At 39.5% G+C, this 19,326-nt stretch overlaps 2 long non-coding RNA genes across 2 annotated transcripts in view; one reads left to right on the top strand and one right to left on the bottom strand.

The window, feature by feature from the left end:
- The first annotated feature begins 270 nt into the window (after positions 1-270).
- On the top strand, positions 271-14,054 carry LOC129482110 (uncharacterized). Its single transcript, XR_008657608.1, has 3 exons — positions 271-360; positions 2,489-2,599; positions 13,905-14,054. It is a non-coding gene; the product is annotated as an uncharacterized lncRNA (long non-coding RNA).
- The window catches only part of LOC129482111 (uncharacterized), a 49,923-nt gene continuing 36,798 nt past the window's right edge, over positions 6,202-19,326 (bottom strand). The window contains exons 2-3 of the long non-coding RNA XR_008657609.2: positions 7,062-7,176; positions 6,202-6,495 (exon numbers count right to left, since the gene is read on the bottom strand). This is a non-coding gene — a long non-coding RNA (uncharacterized lncRNA). The remainder of the gene's footprint in view (positions 6,496-7,061; positions 7,177-19,326) is intronic.

The following is a 19,326-nucleotide window of genomic DNA, read 5'->3' as shown; positions in this document are numbered from 1 at the left end:
TTAGTCAACTCTGTGAAGCAAGGACAGGGGTTGGTCCTGAGTCTTGTATTTTTTTCCAAAATCTCTTTGCAATGACATCAACTATGGCTCACTCCCCATTCTCCTGCTTCACTGCTTACCATATAATGGCCCATTATGAATGTTTTGCTGAAGGCAGAAATTAACCTTTTAAAGAAGTTTTGTCCCGTTAAGTCTAGTTACATGAATCTGGACTGATTTTCTTTCTGATGAGAAGACTTGTAGCCAATGTTTTAAGTGCTTGAAAAAATGTTCTGGTCTTGACTGCCTATGAGAGCCTTCCTGGTGGAAACAGAATTGTTAGGCAGCTGTCGTCTCCATGGTGATTTTTTAAGACTAAGTGTAAGTCAGTCTTCTAAATATTGAGGCATAATTTGTGAATATGCAGTTGAATAAATAACAGAATTATAAACAAGATAGACTGCCTTTAATTCTGGTGTTTGAGGCTTTTCACATGCTAGTCTAGTCTGTAACTAGCCTTCAAACTAGTCTCTAAACATGACCTTAACAGTTTTTCTGAAACCACTGTTGCAAAGGTTATGAAAGTGAGAGAAATCTAATGTGGCTGACCATCCTGCTTCTAGCCGTACAGGCTGGCTGTCCTTGCTCATTCCTGGGCAGAGGCCAAGATAACCATGAGAGGAATTTAGTTTTTAGTTTAACTTTGAAGCAAGGATGATAATAGTCCCTCCCTACAACTGATCCCCTCCTTGTTTGGTGGATGAAACTGAAAGCCCACAAAATAAGGGATATGGGAGGGGTCTGAATTCTGCTCAAATGTAGACATAATTTCTATAACTCATTACAGTTCAGGAGTCAGGTGGCCAGAGGTCACAAGATTTGTGACTTCCCCAATTGTGCCCATAGATCTCATCTCTGTTGTAGAACCTAAGATTGATCTTTTGATATCAACTCCATTTATCCTGTGTGTCTGGCCTTGTATCAGTTAAACTCATTTCTTGACTGCAATACCACCGTCTCAGGGAATTGGATTTGTCTGTGCAGCAGGGAGGAAGAGCCTGCTAGGTGATTACATCCCCTCCTCAATGATCACGTTTTATCTGCCTGCCTGTGTTTTATTTCACTCTACCCACTTTCTGTGTATCTAGTTCCTTCAAAGAATAGCTCTATTCTAACCACTAAGTCTTCTCTTACACCCATCTCTTTGTATTCCCCAGTGTCTTATGCAATGCACATAACGTAGGCTCCCTTGCCAGAGGAATTGCCAGTTTGGGAAAAAAAACTCTAGTTTGGATGTCAGGAGGTCTTGGTGGAGGTTCTAACACTGCCCAGTACAAGCTCTGTGGCCTTATTAAGTTTCTCTATCTTCAATTCTTCCGTCTAAAAATTGAACAAGTTGGGCAAGATCATCTCTAATGTTCTCCATCTGTGGATTCTATGATGAATCTCAGTTATAGAAACAAAATAATAAAATCATCAGAGAGCACTGGCTTCCTGCACTATCTTTTTAATAGAGTGTTTTTTCTTCCATTATCTCTTCAAATTTATGCTCAGAGGTCAGAATTATGATAAATGGCCAAAAGCTGCTGTGAGCTGGGGAGAGGAGTAAGTGAATTCACCTCTCCAAGGAGACTTGTTCTGCAGCTTGTGAGTGCTGTTAACCAAATGTTTCCAGTGGCAAAGTAGGGGCATCAAATGATTTATTCCTTATTTTATCTCTTTAAGTGTCCAGAAAGCTGTTAAAGCAAGAAAAAGGTCTAACAGCTCCCTATTGGCCAAGAATAAGTCTTTGGGATCATCCATTTAGAACAATAGACCAGAATGTGTGAATCTTCAACTACATTCCCGCATCCAAACCAAAGAGAGGCAGAATAAACAAGCCAGTATGTTCTGTGCTTACAGACTTCCTCCTTGCTATTATCTTATTTCTCCATTTCAAACCTTATATAGGTTAAAAAAAAAAAAGTAAATAGCAAAACAAAACTATCTCCCAAAGTTCTTGGAGATGGCTAAAATAAATATTTATTAACTGCATACTATGTTATATTTATAAGTTAGGGGGTCAATAGAATGTCATGATTAAGATTAGAGCCCCTGGAGCTGGTTAATACAGTACTTCAAGCAGTATCTGGCTCAAAGTAAGCACACAATAAATGTTGCCTATCAATAGTGTAGTTATTTACTATTGTCGTTACTTCTGGGTACCAGATACACGGTGAGGAAAATAGCAAGTTCCCTTTTTCCATGGGCTGCCAAAATAAACTCTACATATATTGATAAATATTTTTTAAACACTGATTTTGGGGAAATTGTGGGTAGGACGATAAGACATACTCCAGATATTCTGGTTCTGGATCCATTCTCCTCTTGATATCACACCACATTTTCCAACCTTGTGCCATAATAAATGGGACAAATGTAGCATTTAAGTTAAAATGTAAAAAGCATAGAATAAATTTACACTGCAGCTGGGGTCACCTTGGTCTTGCCCTATTTTGTAATCCTCCAGGCTGAACCAGATTGCTTTTCATTATGGGAGTGAAAATGAACTCAGCTGGTTTTCTCCCCGATTCCTCTCCATTTTCTCTTTTCAGACTTCTCCATCATGTCCTAGTGCCTGGTGAGTCCCGTTGTCAGGTCTTGTGTGACCCCAGAGATCAATTAGAGGGTCGTTCAGTGTTTTACCATTTACTTGGCAAAGAGGATAATGCGGGCACTGTGAGTCACCACAGGCAGGTATGGTTGTACATGTGACATTAAAATTGTACACTTGAATACGCTGGCGGTGCTATAAGGCATTGGATTTGCTCAGAGAAAGGGATGGCTTAGGAGAAGGCAGAGAAGGTAAGAACAAATTCTAGGCTAGGAGGCAAGCCAGCTAATGAGTGACATTTCCCCATGCCACAATAGTGGGCACAGCTCCTTCGGGGGCAAGCTGGGGCACACAGCCGCCTTCTTTTATGCTCTTTCCCTCTCTACAAACACTGGGAGCCATATCACCCTGAGTGGGCCAACATGGTCTCTAATTGGAACTTATTTTTCAGTTTCCCATGCTCTACTGGTGGCTCTGTATGAAGAGAGTTTATGGAAACATAAAGAGCCCACGTTAGTGTTTAGCCAGTGTCAAGTCTGACTAAAAATGAAATCTTGTTGTTGTCATGCTGTGGGATTTGCAAAGAGAGCCGCACTGAGGCTGAAAAACAGGGGAACTCAAGGCGACAATTTTATGTGGGCTTTAAAGGGCAGCTATGATTAGAAATGTGCCTGTAAAATGGCATTTCAATGTTCCAAATGTATTCCCCTTTGGTGACTTCCATGTCAAATTCACTTAGTTTACAAATACAAACAAAAGATTCACAACTGCAGCTCTGGGAGCTCAGTGAAAGACTTGAATAAAGGAGCGACTTGTCCTGTCCTCGGCTGAAGAGCCCTGCTCCAGCAGGCAAGGCAGAGGCCGCCACTGAGCAGCAGAGCGGGTGAGGATGGGTCTCACAGGCGGGCTGCTCGGCAGGTGCAGCCCTGGTGCCCAGGCCCTGGGGTTCTGCAGTGCCACTAAGTGCACAGCATCTCAGCCACACTCGAGGGAGCCCAGCTTTGTCAGTGAGTGCCTTTGAATGGACAACAAATGCATTGTCAAATTGTAAACAGCAGTGTGTAAACACAGTGTGTGTGTGTGTGAGTGTGTGTGTGACAGAGAAAGAAAGAGAGAACGACAGATAAACAAACGAGAAAAAACAAAAGTAAATTACTCACTGTGCCAGGTATTGTGACACGAAGTGCTAGTCATCTATATTCTTGTGGAAAACTGGCCATTATCTGGTGTATATTGACACGTCCAAGGAATCCAGACTCAACACCACCCCAGGTGCTATGCTTTGTAGATAGGGGAATGTTAGCAGGACATTCAAGATAGGGGAATGTTATCAGGACTATTAAAATGTTTCTTTTCTGACAAAAACAAGTAATGGGGAAAAGCCTCCCTAGTCAATAAATGGTGTTTGGATAACTGGCTAGCCATATGCAGAAGATTGAAGCTGGACCTCTTCCTTGTACCATAAACAAAAATCAACTCAAGATGAATTAAAGACTTAATTATAAAACCCAAAACTGTAAAAAATCCTGGAAGACAACCTAGGCAATACCACGCTAGACATAGGAACAGACAAAGATTTCATAACAAAGACACCAAAAGCAATCGCAGTAAAAGCAAAAATTGACAAGTGGGATATAATTCAACTTAAGAGCTTCTGCACAGAAAAAAGAAAGTATTAACACAGTAAACAGACAACCTACAAAATGGGAGAAAATATTTGCCAACTATGCACCTGACAAAGGTCTCATATCCAGCATCCTCAAGGAACTTACATAAATTTATGAAAGGAAACATACAACCCCATTAAAAAGTGGGCAAAGGACATGAACAGCCACCTTTCAAAAGAAGACATACATGCAGCCAACAAGCATATGAAGAGAAGCTCAATATCACTGATCATTAGAGAAATGCAAGTGGAAACCACAATGAGATATCATCTCACACCTGTAAGAATGCTTTTATGAAAAAGTCTAAAAGTAACAGATGCAGGTGAGGTTGTGGAGAAAAGGGAACACTTATTCGCTGTTAGTGGGAGTGTAAATTAGTTCAACCATTGTGGAAAGCAGTGTGGTGATTCCTCAAAGAGCTAAAAGCAGAACTACGGTTAAACCCAGTAATCTCATTACTGGGCATATACCCAGAGGAATAGAAATCATTTTACCGTAAAGACTCAAGCACACAAATGTTCATTGCAGCACTAGTCACAATAGCAAAGACATGGAATCAACCTAAATGCCCATCAGTGGTAGACTGGATAAATGTAATACATATACCCCATGGAATACTATGCAGCCATGAAAAGGAGTGATAATAATGTCCTTTGCAGGAACATGGATAGAGCTAGAGGCCATTATCCTCGGCAAATTAAAATAGGAACGGAAAACCAAATATCACATGTTCTCACTTATAAGTGGGAGCTAAATGATGAGAACTTATGAACACAAAGAAGAAAACAATAGACACTGAGTTATACTTGAAGATGGAGGATGGAAGGAGGGAGAAGAACAGAAAAGATAACTATTGGATACTGGGCTTAATACCTGGGTGATGAAATAATCTGTACAACAAACCCCTGTGACATGAGTTTACCTATGTGGCAAACTTTCACATGTACCTCCAAAACTAAAATAAAAGTTAAAAAAAAAAGTTTCTTTCAACCTGTAAAATATCACACGCTATGTACTACCCTGTTGCACAGCCTCAGCAGGCTCAATCCTTCTACAGCCTGGACATAAACATAAAGCATGTGGGCACCTCAAAGTAAAATTGCAAGAGGTGAGACCATACAGCTAAGGGAAGCAGAGTAAGGTCTGATGTATTAAATTAAATAGAAGAAATGGCCAATACAGTTGGTTGCCCATCAAGTATTTAGTCTCTTATTGTTCTGGTTTTGAGATACACTACTTTTTTGGGGTGCAGCAACATATCCATTCCAAGGCATGATTGTGCAGAGACACTTCTGATAAACGTGGTCCCTAATTTTCCAGCTTCCCTTGCTTCTGTGGGAAGACTTGCTGCCCATGGGTTTGCTGGGAAGTGGGTGTGAAGAGATGAGCTATGAAAATATTTGCTTTCCTGATTATAGAAAATAGAATGGCCTCCAAGAGCCCTTTCCCCTTTTATAGTCTTCCCATCTTGCACGGGACACAGATATGATGGCTTGAGTGGCAGCAACCTCGCTGTGACCAGGAGAGGAAGGCCGCAAAAATGGAAGAGACTTTGGACCTAATTTGGTAGAGCCACTAAAATAATCATAGTAATTGCCTACCTCCCTGCTCTTTTGGAGAAAACCAAAGTGTTGTTCCCTAATGCCTCTGTCACGGGATTTTCTAATTCAGGCAGCTGAACATATTTATAACTAATATGGAAGAATGGCATGGGGGCTGTTCCATCTGCTTGGAGGGACACTCAGCCATTCCAAGCACCTAGTCCAGGATACATAACAAAATCAAGATTAACCCAAGCCAATATCTCTCTCTAGGGCGTTGGAGAAAGCAAGGTATGAGGTTTTGGAGCAGCAGCCATAGTTCTAAGGATGGGTAGATATCGGAGTTGAAGTACCAACAAAGCCTTTTGAGGATACTCTGACCCTCTAGTTCAGGGTATGTAAAAGCAGATTCTGGCCCCAGTAGAAGTGAACTTCTCCCAAAGGAGAAGACTGAATTTATTCACCGCCTGGGTTTTGTTTTTACTGGAGAACTGCACTAAAACAAAACAAAACAAAAAACATCTGTCTTCCTTCAGGACCTTGCAGCATAAATCAGTTGCATGCAAAAGAGGAGCTCCAGCCTTGTCTTGCTACAAAGAGCCTTGGGGGTAACCCACGTTCACTATCACATCCTTCACATCTTTTTCCATCTCGTTGTTGCTTTTTGCCACTTCTGAAATTGTTACACATTTTCTTGTTTGGATCCCTGCATAGCCTGTGTGATGGTTAATACTGAGTGTCAACTTGATTGGATTGAAGGTGCAAAGTATTGTTCCTAGATGTGTCTGTGAGGGTATTGCCAAGGGAGATTAACATTTGAGTCAGTGGACTGGGAGAGGTAGACCCACTCTCAATCTGGATGGGCACCATCTAATCAGCTGCCAGCTCAGCTAGAATAAAGCAGGCAAAAGAAGATAGAAAGAGCAGACTCACTGAGTCTTCTGACCCTCATCTTTCTCTTGTGCTGCATGCTTCCTGCCCTTGAATATCAGACTCTAAGTTCTTCAGCTTTTGGACTCTTGGACTTACACCAATGATTTCCCAGGGGCCCTCAGGCCTTCTGCCACAAACTGAAGGCTGCACTGTCGACTTCCCTCCTCTTGAGGTTTTGGGACTCGACTCGGACTGGCTTCCTTGCTCCTCAGCTTGCAGATGGCCTATTGTGGGACTTCACCTCGTGATCGTGTGGGTCAACACCCCTTAATAAAATCCCCTTCATATATACATCTATCCTATTAGTCCTGTCCCTCTAAAGAATCCTAATACAGCCTAAGAACTTACCTCTCTCCTCAAAGGCTAACGTGATGTTTCCCTGCAGATATGCCAACTTATGTGACTTTGGGTAAGCATTTATCCTCTCCATCAGTACCACTTTTCCTGAGCTTTTGCTGATCACCTGAGTGGCAAATAAGCAGAACACTGGAATAAGGAAGAAAGTCAGCCAAATGCACCAGTAATTTGGGCAGAATCTTGAAAACCATGGGAGAGAATAGAGTATGCTGTTTCTTTTTTTATTTTTATATATATGCTTTTTTTTTTTCCAGACAGCGTCTTACTCTGGCCCAGGGTGGCACCATTATTGATTCACCACAGCCTTGACCTCCCAGGCTCAAGCAATCCTCCCACCTCAGCCTCCCTAGTAGCTGGGACTACAGGCATGTGCCAACACACTCGGCTAATTTTGGTAGTTCTTTTTTTTTTTTTTTTTTTTTTTGGTAGAGACAGGGTTTCTCTATGTTGCCCAGGCTGGGCTTGAACATCTGTGCTCAAGAGCTCCACCTGCCTTGGCCTCTCAAAGTGCTTACAGACATGAGCCTGTGCCCGGTTGAGTTCACTGTTTCTAATGGAGCCCTTTGATTTGGTATGTCTTGTTTGAAACACACTTTCTTTTAGAAAAACTTAACCTCTTAATTTGTTGATCTGTAAAATGGAGATAATAATAATACAGACCTCACAGAGTTGCTGTTTCAGCTGAGATGATTTATCAAACTATTTAGAAGACTGCCAGCACGTGGTAAGTATCCAAGAAACTTAATCTCTCTGAGTGATCAGGCGCTCACTCTTTGTATCACAAATACTCATTAAGTACTGGTTATATGCTGAATACCTGGCATATAATGTTGACCACTAAGCCATGGTCCCTACCTTCAGGGAACTTATAACATAAAAGTGGTGAATAAAAATTATAGAAGGAAATTGTTACAAACTAAGTGCACGCACAAGGACCCAACAGACCAAAGTAAAAGTCAAAATGGAGTCACTTATGCTGAGGCTCCACATCACCAAACCCAAACTGAGTTATCCAACTTGAGAAATCTGGAGGGCGAGATAGGCAAATTTCCCAAACAGGCCAGTTTCAATTGGCATGGTAATGAAGTTGCCTCTGCTTTTAACTCTTAAACAGAAAGTAACCTGAAGTAACTTGATGTGAGCCAATCAGTTTTCTATTGTTTTGTTTCGGTTTTCCTACCTTACAGGAAATATAAGTTTGAAAGGACCAATCACTTCCTATTCTTTGTTTCTGCTGTCTTCAGCCCTGCTCTGCCTATAAAACCAATGTCCTCTGCTCAGCTCACGGGAACTTATTCCATCTTATGAAATGAAGTGTTGCCCAATTCTAGGACCTCAGATAAAGCCACCTTAGATCTTTAAATGTAATTCTTGTAATTTTGTCTTTTGGCAAAAGAAATCAGTAGATCAACCATACTCTTTGGTCCTGTAGGTGCTGTGATATGAAGTAAAAAACATGGTGCTAAGTAACATGGAATCTACTTGCAAAGGAGACTATGACATATACAAGATGAATGGATATATTTGAAGAGCACAAACTCTTTGGCTTTTGGTTATTAAATATTCTGAGGCTCTTTTCCTCCACATTTGAAATGTGTTCACCCTTCCCCAGGAAGAAAACCTAAAGCTCAACCCAGTCAGGACATTGTAATGTCTGGTTCGGTCAGGAGAAAAACTGCACAGTACTTTAACAGAGTTATGGTAATATAAATAACTATTCTAATAGGGAATTGGAGTAACCAGGGATTAGGTCACTGGAAGTCAAGAGAACTCTAAAGAACACAGAAATAGCAAACATGAGGAACAGTCACAGCTATGGAGCCGAGACATCACACACAAGGAAGAGCCCTCTGCAGTGGCCATTCCCTGACCCAAAGCTGAGATCCAACCTGGCTGGAGAGGCCACTCTGTGGCTCATGGTAGCAGATAAGTCACTGTATATAGAGATAATATATGTAGAGAAGCCATCCTGGCAGATCTTGCTGGAAATAGGCCCCTTGGAATTTGCTGGAAAACTGCCCTCCAGGAAAGCTGTTCACCAGGAGGCATCTTTCTTACTCGAGGCACTCCACGACAAAGTGCTCAAAGAAGAGCTGCCAGGCAAGGTGCCAGCCACTGGGAGCTGCTGACCGCCATGCAATGCAGAGCCTGATGCAGGAGAACCATGCACACTGCAGGAGCAGGCCTAGGGAACATGCCAGAAGCAGGAGGCAAAATTCTTCTCTGCCAGAATCTCTCTCCAGTGCCTTGTAGTGAATTAGTGCTAGCTGGTAGAAGATAAAGAGTTAAGATTGCAGATTCATTTCAACAAGGCAGTAAAAAGGGTGATATTGGAACTGAGAGGCAATGGATGGATAGCACAGGCATCCAACTCGAACCAGGCAATGTACAGTATTCTCTCCATTAGGACAGAAGAGTCAACTCTTGATCCAGAGAGTTGGGAACTAAGATGTTCCTTTTCTCCTTAACTGCCTCCCCTGTAAACCTACACACACAAACACACACATACGCAAAACATTCAGTACACAGTGGTGTAACCAGAATAGGATAACTGTAGTAAACACTCCCATTTTAAAAAGGGAAAGTGAGGGAGACAGCAACAGTCACCAGCCATAGCAACTGTGCTTGGAGGACTGTGAAGTTTTCATCCCCTAAGGTGGAGGAGGACTCAAGAGGAAGTCATGATTCTACTCCTGGAAGGGCTCATTTGACATTTCTTCTAGATTCCCTGACTCTACTGTGGGGAAGTTTCTTCCGAGGGTTTTAGAATTGTTTCAGTAAAAGATATTTTTAAATTCTGAACTTGTGGCTTCTTAGGTTATTCATTGTCTCAAAGAGTTAATCGGATTCTGATTCATGGACTCTCACTCAGTTCCGGGCACCAGCAACCACACCTAGACATCTGAAGAGACATAGATTTTAGAGCCACTTTATTACTTTTCATTTTTTCCCTCACACCTCTCTCTCTCAACTTAATTAAAATACCTTAAGACTCAATCTGATCTTTGCCTGGAATCACTTTATCTTACTGAGCATTTGTCATTCAAAGCCTTTTCTAATCCCTTCTCTTACAGTTTGGGCTTTAGAAAGTCGGCTTTTCCAACCCTGCAAGGACCCAATTTTCTGGACTCTCTATTTCATTCTAGTTCATTTCTGCTTATAAGGAGGCTAATGAATTACTGAGTTCCTGTCTTTCTTGCAATAACTTCTCAATCCACCAGTAGTTGCTAATATCTCAGTAACAACTGCCTTTTAAATTTTGTGTTGTTTTCTTCTAGCATTGCAGGCACATTGCACCTGTTCTCACTGTTTTCACTGTAAAAAAATGGATCACCATCTTCTTAGCCTCACTGTTTACTGCTCAACTCCTTACTCAATGTCACATAAATTAGGTTTTTGTAATGTCATTACCCTACTTTTGGAACCAAGATTCCTGTAAGTCAGGATAGTTAACACATGTGGTTACAGTATAAAAGCTCTAAAATCTCAGGTACTTAAAATAATTTAAGGATTATTTCTCGGTTAACCTAAGTCTCATACAAATTGAAGAGTCCTATTCTATCTTGAAACTACCTATCTGGAACACATCACTTTTAAGATTAGCGTGATAAGGAGGAAGAAAAATGGCAATTCTACTGGGAAACTGTGTGGACTTTATACCCTGACATAGAAAAGATGGAAAGAGATTACAACATATCCAGATGTGGAAAATAAATTCACAAAACAGTATTCAAAATTTCTATTAATTTTGGAATCTGTGATGTCTCTCTCCTGCAGAGAGAGAGGAGCTCCCAAGTAGGTCTTCTGGTTCTGTGGCAAAATACACAGGGTTTTATAGACGACCTTGAGGACGTGGTGTCTGATTTACATGGGGCATGAGAGATTTGTTGGACCAGGTGTGCCATTCACATAGTGTGTGAAGATGCTGGCCACCCCACCCTAATCTTTTATTATGCAGATGGGGTCTCTACCCGGCCGGCATCATGTTGCCTGCCTTTTTACTGCACATATGGTGATGAAGAAAAAGGAAGAGAGAACCTCCATGTTGAATATACCTGGCTTCCAGGTATCCCTTTTCTCTTGGCACAGCTGCTGGCATTTCCCTATGCAAGTTTTAGCTTGCTTATCTATGCTTGCAGCTTGATTTTTCAGGCTGCTTTTTATTAAAGGGAAACCTTACCAAGGACTCTCTTACCCTCACTGTCTGCCCAAATCATTTCTTTCTAGCTCCTGCATCACCAACCCATTGGCCAGGAGCAGCCAAATGGCCCAAACCTAACTTCAAGGAAGACTGGAGAATGTAGCCAGCACATGGAGTACTTGTGGACCATGAACTTTCTCTGCCACAGTATAACATATACTGTGTCAAAAAAGTATGCCTAAGATAAAATGAAATCTAAGATAAGACCTAAAGGAAGAGTAAGAGTCAGGTGAAGAATGAAGGGCGGGGTGTGGTGGCTCATGCCCGTAATCCCAGCACTTTGGGAGGCTGAGGCTGGCGGATCACCTGAGGTCAGGAGTTCGAAACCAGACTGACCAACATGTAGAAACTCTGTCTCTATTAAAAATACAAAATTAGCCAGGCATGGTGGCACATGCCTGTAATCCCAGCTCCTTCAGCTACTTGGGAGGCTGAGGCAGGAAAATCACCTGAACCTGGGAGGCAGAGGTTGTGGGGAGCCAAGATTGTGCCACTGCACTCCAGCCTGGGCAATAAGTGAAACTCCATCTAAATAATAATAATAATGAGGGCAAGCATGTTTCAGGATGGCCGATCAGCATGTGCGGGGAAAGCATGGCGTCATTCGGGGAACATACTGAGCTGAGTTAGGGGACCAATTCAAAGTCAGTACTGATGATAGAGAGACAGAACATTGGACTGGACATCCCTTTGCTCAGAGCCTTAGCAATGTTGAAGTCATAAGGGACACACAGTAGAACTGAAAGAGGAAGGGACAAAAATAACAGTGTTTAATATAGTCCCAGAATATGTAGTACCTACATACGTAATCTGCATATTTTTAATGCCTTCATTCATGTAATCTGCAAATTTTTAATGCCTTCAATTCATTTTCAGAAATGAATATGTATTTCACATTAGAAAACAAGTAGAATTAATTATTATCTTTTACTCAGCAATTCCATTTTCAATTTTCTTAAGGGCAATAAGTAAGAACTTTAAGATAGAGTGACGATACAATTTATTGACTGAACTAGGAGACTTTTGCACGGAAGAGCGTTTTCTCTAAATACTTACAGTAGGACAACAGCTGTAAACTGGCACTTTCCTGAGCAAACGGGAATGTATGGTCATCATGTGTATAAGTATTATGAAATTTGTCACATCATTGTTTACAATGTCACAGTAAATTAACAAATTATAGTAATAATAGGAATTATAATTATCATGTAAAATGTTGACATAGTAAGCAGCTGATAAAACAATGTTATGCCTGGGTGTGGTGGTGCACACTGCAGTCCTAGCTACTCGGGAGGCTGAGGCAGGAGGATTGCCTGAACCAGGAGTTCGAGGTTGCAGTGAGTTATGATCTTACCACTACACCCAAGTCTGGGCAACAGAGCAAGACCCCATCACCAAAAACAAAACAAAACAAAAAGTTATAAAGAAAATATTTGATATTATGAAAAGAGTTCACGATATGTAAAGATAGAGAAAAAAAGTTTACAGATTTATTTCCATTCAATGGGTTGTGGTGGAAAAGATAGTGAAAAACCAGCTGGGCACAGTGGCTCACATCTGTAAATCCCAGCACTTTGGGGAACTGAGGCAGGTAGACGGCTTGAGCAGAGGGGGTTGACACCAGCCTGGGAAACCTGGTGAAACCCTGTCTCTACAAAAAATACAAAGAAAGGCCGGGCACGGTGGCTCACGCTTGTAATCCTAGCACTTTGGGAGGCCGAGGCGGGCGGATCACAAGGTCAGGAGATCGAGACCACGGTGAAACCCCATCTCTACTAAAAATACAAAAAAAAAAATTAGCCGGGCGTAGTGGCGGGCGCCTGTAGTCCCAGCTACTTGGAGAGGCTGAGGCAGGAGAATGGCGTGAACCCGGGAGGCGGAGCTTGCAGTGAGCCGAGATTGCGCCACTGCACTTCAGCCTGGGCGACAGAGCAAGACTCTGTCTCAAAAAAAAAAAAAAAAATACAAAGAAAATTAGCTGGGTGTGATGGCATGCACCTGTGGTCCCAGCTACTTGGGAGGTGGAGGTGGGAGGATCACTTGAGCCTGGAAGGCAGAGGTTGCAGTGTGCTGAGTGTGCCACTGCAATTCAGTGTGGACAACAGAGTGAGACCTCATCTCAAAAAAAAAAAAAAGTAAAAAACTATTACGACTTATTAAAATTGTTTGACTCATTGAATAGTAGAATGATATGTGTGTGCATATGTGTGTGCATGTATGTATGTTTTCTATTTTGATTCATTGTTATTAGTCAGCAGTCTGGGGATACGGCACTGTAAAAAGATACTTTTGGACCTCCTCAAAGTTTTTACAAGTAGATTCAGCTGAAGGACAGCTCAGAGTCAAAGAATAATAATTCTTCCCAAATGTATAGCACTTTCACATTAAAGTGCCTTCATGTGCATTATCTGATTTCATCTACTCAACAGAAGACAGGTATTATAATTCTTGTTTTACAGTTTCAAAATCGGAATTTCTGAAAGATTAACTTAATTGCCCAAAGTCAAACAGATATTGTAAGGTGGGGTGAGAATTATAACTCACATCTCCCAACTCTAAGTTCAAATTTCTTTCAAAGATAGCATCCTAGGTTCATCCTGGGTCACTAATTATGATGCAATATTTTATTGCAGACAGTGTGAAGGGGCTACTATTTGGTTGGAAGAAGCCTCTGAAAAAGTTAGTGAAGAGTCATGTGCACAAGTGATGTGCTGAGCAGACTGGATCTTGCCTGATGGCCAGAAAATTAAAACAACACTGAAATTAATAAAAATTCAAACTCCCATTCTGCTATTTGAATACTTCACTGAGCTTAAGGATATAACATTTAGGGTTCTTTTTTTTGTAGTGGAATTTATTCCGGTGCTAGTTTATATAGTATATATAATCTACTTAATTTATCCTTTCCATACATGAACACATGAGTCCGTTAACCTTTTATTCATTTATTAATAGACTCACTATTATTATTTCTGTTGAGGTGTCCAATGGGGGATGCTAAGAAACACTATGAGGAATTTGGGCACAGGGGCTCAAGCCTGTAATCCCAACACTTTGGGAGGCCGAGGCGGGCGGATCACCTGAGGTTGGGAGTTCTAGACCAGTCTGACCGACATGGAGAAACCCCGTCTCTACTAAAAATACAAAATTAGCCAGGCGTGGTGGCACATGCCTGTAATCCCAGCTATTCGGGAGGCTGAGGCAGGAGAATTGCTTGAACCTGGGAGGGGGAGGTTGCAGTGAGCCAAGATCGTGCCATTGTACTCCAGCCTGGGCAACAAGAGTGAAACTCAGTCAAAAAAAAAAAAAAAAAGGAAAAAGAAATCCTACGGGGAGGTGAGATGGGAGCTGAGAATTGATTCGTCCCTTCGCATGTCCCCTGCCCATTACTCAGAAATCTGTGTGGCATCTTTTCATTTGGGCTTTAAGTTCTTCAAGGAACCTTTTAAGGATGTGGCAATACTCCCTGCAAGCACACAAACCTATCCAGGGACTACCGACTTAATCAGCTAGAAACACGAAGATCATCTCTGCTGCTTCTCTGAAAATTAAATGCTAAATTTGAGAAGGGTGGTGGGAATTCTTTGCTTATCTTAATGAATAATGAATAATGAAAGCTGCCCGGCTCCTGTTGACTAAGTATATGCTTGGATTTGATCAGCCATTTAATTTCATATTTTAGTAATTGTTTTGAATGATACCAGAATTGAGGGACAGTTACTCACATGAGCATAATTTCTAGTCCTGAAACCTGGCAAGCTTGTCTTATTGACCTGACCTAAATTTATATTGTTGGTTTTTAAAATTTAGTATTCCTTCAGGTATTTCATAAATTGCTTTAGGTAGATTTTATGTCAGGTATTTCATATTTTATGTTGTTCTATGACTCAATCATTTGCAGATAAATTATGGAACTTTGAAATGTTTGCCTGATCATGCCTTCAGGGTGAAAACAGAAAGGATTGCTGAGCTAATTCCAGCGAATTTTTTTTATTAATTTATTTTGAAAATGCCAAACTTTGTTGTAATTTTGTTATCAAATTGTAAGTCATATGATTGCTTTACAACACTAAAGGAAGAAAATGTGCACAAAGGGTCAAAAGGTATAGGCATTGAGTGAGATCCAGGGTTCAAATCCTAGCTTCACCGTGTAGCAGCTGAATAGGGCAAGTTAGCCTTATATTTCTTATTTTATTACTCATTCTAAAAATACCAAATTTGTGAAGTTGTTGTGATGAGTATATAAAATAATTCATACAGATTATCTGACATTGTTTTTCCCTTTAGATTTTACATTAAAAATATAGTATTGAATCTGCCATACTGATGATAATGGACATTAGGAGAAACATGTAATTATCTGCTTTAGCTGAAGTTTTTCTCTACATCATCCAAATATTTTCCCCCCATTAACATGATGTTAAGGTTGTCATCTACCTCAAAAGATGAAAGAGGGCCTTTCAGTTCTGCAATTCTGTGGCTTTACTGGTTTAACATTTTACGGCGTGACAGAAGCAAAAATAGAACCAAGAGCCCCAGGAGTCAGCATGTGCGATGACACTGAGGCTCCCTGACTTGGGGGGAGGAGGTGGATTTAGACCAAGCAGCACCAGACAGACACCCAGGCAATAAGCTGCAGAGTGATAAAGAGATGAATGAAACACACCAATGAGCACCTAGAAAACACCAAAGCAAATACAAAACAATATGTGTAAATGACAGATTTAAAAAAGAACATAGAGCATTTTAAAAAGTAAAAAGTAGTCATTAGAATTAAAATGTAAATGGACATTTAAAATAAAAACATAGACACATCTGGAACAAGAACTGGTGAATTAGAAGATAAATATAAGAATATTAATATCGAAGGAAAAAGAAATAAAACTATTTAAAAAAGGTTAAAACTCACCTAAGTGGACACTAGAGCCACTCATTTGATTTGTCTGTTTTTTGACTGCCATAAGATTATGCTTCCTGCTCACTTTATACACTTACAGGATTATGCATGGTCCTTCGTATTTCTAGCCGATGAGTGATTGAATGCGTGTGATGAGTATCTCTTCCAAAGTAAATATTTAATTGCCAGAACATTCTTTTCTGTTTGAATGCCAACAAGATCTCTTAGCTAGGATCCCTGAAAAACTACAATGAGCAGAGTGCCATTGATATATCTACAATTAATATGTAGCATGAAGAAGAGAAAAATAAAACAACTATTTGATATCTTGGACCAGTGAGATTTCAAGAATGTTTAATACACTAGCATAACCTAGCCCGGGAATTGGTAAACTAAGGCCTGTAGGCCCTGGATACCACTTTTTGTAAATAAAGTATGCTGGAATGCAACCACAGACATTCATTTATGTAACATCTATAACTGCTTTTGTGCTACAGTCGTAGAACTGAATAGTAGTGACAGGAACTGTGTGGTCCATACAGCCTGTCTCCCATAATGAAGAAATGGAGAGAACAAAAACTGCCGAAAAAGTCATGTAAAAGTTCCAACAGGAGATAATTTAGAAGAAAAAAAGAAATACTGTAGAGAATAATGGCAGATAATTTTCTTAAACGAAAAAAATAAAAAAATTAATGACCCATTAAGATTTTTGTTTCTCTTTTTGGTAGAACAAATTGCAGCAGACCGATGTTCCCATTAGGAAAAACTTACAAAATCAAGATGAAATTTACAATCTGTTTGAAGACATCAGAAACAGGCAGGAGTTTTCCTAGAATCAACTAACTAAGATCCCAGTAAGAAGAAACTGTAGAGAGGTATGCCCATGTCTTGTAACTACTCCACCCTTCAAGGAATTTTCAAACTTTTGGAGCCAATTCAGGAAGAAGGCCACTGTTAAGATATAAATAAACTAGACGAAAAAAATCAAAACTCGTAGAATAGAGAGGATAACATAGATATTTCAGGCTGTCAAATAATCAAAAGAAAGTTGACTTAAATACATTAATAATAAAGTAGACTCTAAGAAAAAAAATACTGCTAAAGAAAGGGGTTACATAATAACAAAAGGGTCAATCCACAAAGATCATATAAAACTGCTAATGTTTTATGTGTATAATAATGCTTTGATCCTTCTCCATTCTAGAACCTGGAAGAAAAGAGTAAAAAAGGTTTTGAAATATGTAAAGTAAAAATTAAAAAATTAAAATGAGGAATAGACAAACTCGCAATTACAGTAATTTATGAGCTTGTATATGAACACATATAGAACCTCACTATACCCAATGAGAGCAAAATAGCATATTTTTTCATTGGACATAGGACACTTATCATTAATAATTATATACTGGGCCTTTAAGTGAGCTCAACAAATTTCTAAGGAATGATTGCATGTAGAGTACATTCTCTGATTACAGTGGAATCAAGCTATAAATCGGTAACAAGTAAATTACCAGCTGTTTGGAAACTACGATATACTGGTAAATAAGACAGGGGTCAAATAAATCAACCTGGAAATTAGAAAATATTTTGAACTAAATGACAAAAAAAATGCCCTATCAAAATATATCTGTTAAGCCTGTTTAGAGGAGAAATTACCTAAAGGAAAGATAATTTTAAATAAATGTAACTTAAAAAGTAAATTCTCAAAAAACAGTAACTTATGTAACCGTCTCAAGAAGCTAAGGAAAGAATAATCAGTTAAACCCAAATAAAGTTAAAACAAGAAAATAATAAAAAGATAGACTAATGGAATAAAAAACAAATGTAAAATAAATAACATAAATAAAATCAAATTTACATTTGGGAAAGACTAATTAGATTCATAGAATTCAACCAAGAGTTAAAAAAATACTCATATCAGGAGTAGTAAAAGAGACATAATCATAGATTTTACGTATACAAAAAGAAAATAAGAAAGAAGATTTCATAAGCAGGACAGAAAAGCAGTAACCAAAAAGAAAATATACACACATATATGTGTGTGTGTATATATATATACACACACACATATATGTGTGTATATTTATTTATAAGTTAAACTCTATTAAAATTAAGATATTTTATTTACTATTAGAAACCACTGGAGGATGGAATGGAAAGTCAGAGTGAAAGGTACTTGCAATACAGAAATCCAATAAACGATTCATGAAGAATATATAAAAAGAATGTCAAATAATAAGAAGAAATACAGCTAATCCAATTAAAATTGGACAAAAGATTTGAAAACGCAACTCACAAAAGAGGACGTCGAAGTGGTTAATCAATACATTAAAATGTTCTCAACATCATTAATCATCAGTGAAATGTAAGTAAAAATAACAATGCAAAAACACTACACTCCCCTTAGATAAATAAAAAAATAAAATAAAAACACTATATCAAGCAAGGCTGAGAGCAGAGTGAGATAAATGAAGTGTGTCTATGGTACAGAATTTAAGAAGGCACTTACTCTCAAGTTTGCTCAAATGCTGAGTTCTGCGAAAACCTCAAACTGGGTGCCTTCTTAAATTTTGTGTCTGAGGCATCTAATTTTTAGAGAGACACCCTCTTAGGTTCATGCAAGTTATGCTAGGTTCAAAAGTCAATGAGGGTGTGCACCTTTTAAATTTTTCTACCTTCATTGCCTCACCTGCCTCACTGTACTCCTGGACCTAATGTTAAGTGTTGGTGAGGATAAGAAGCTAGTGGAAGTATTAACTGGCACAACCACCTGATAAACATGTTGACATATCCTACTAAATGTGTACCCACACACCCTAAGTTTTCAGCTGTTCTACTCTTTGCTATTATACTCAAGACAAATAAATACTTATGTTCATCAAAAGTCAAGTATAAGAATGCTCACGACTGCCCAATTCCTAATAGCACTCACAAGAAAACAATTCAAATGTTGATCCAAAAAATATGTAAAGACATTTTAGTAAAATAATCCAAAAATTGTATATAGTAACAAAGTGCAACTGTACATGACATCGTGGTTAATCTCATAATGTTGAGTGAAAGAAAGGAGATGCAAAAGATCATATTAACTGATTTATATTAATTTTAACAAAGGTACTTGTCTGTGGGATTAGAAGTCAGGAGAGTGGTTATTTGAG

This window comes from Symphalangus syndactylus, chromosome 5 (genome assembly GCF_028878055.3).
Source record: "Symphalangus syndactylus isolate Jambi chromosome 5, NHGRI_mSymSyn1-v2.1_pri, whole genome shotgun sequence".
In the NCBI taxonomy this organism is placed as follows: domain Eukaryota; kingdom Metazoa; phylum Chordata; class Mammalia; order Primates; family Hylobatidae; genus Symphalangus; species Symphalangus syndactylus.
Note: the sequence above shows the minus strand (reverse complement) of the source record. Positions and strands in the feature narration are given on the sequence as shown.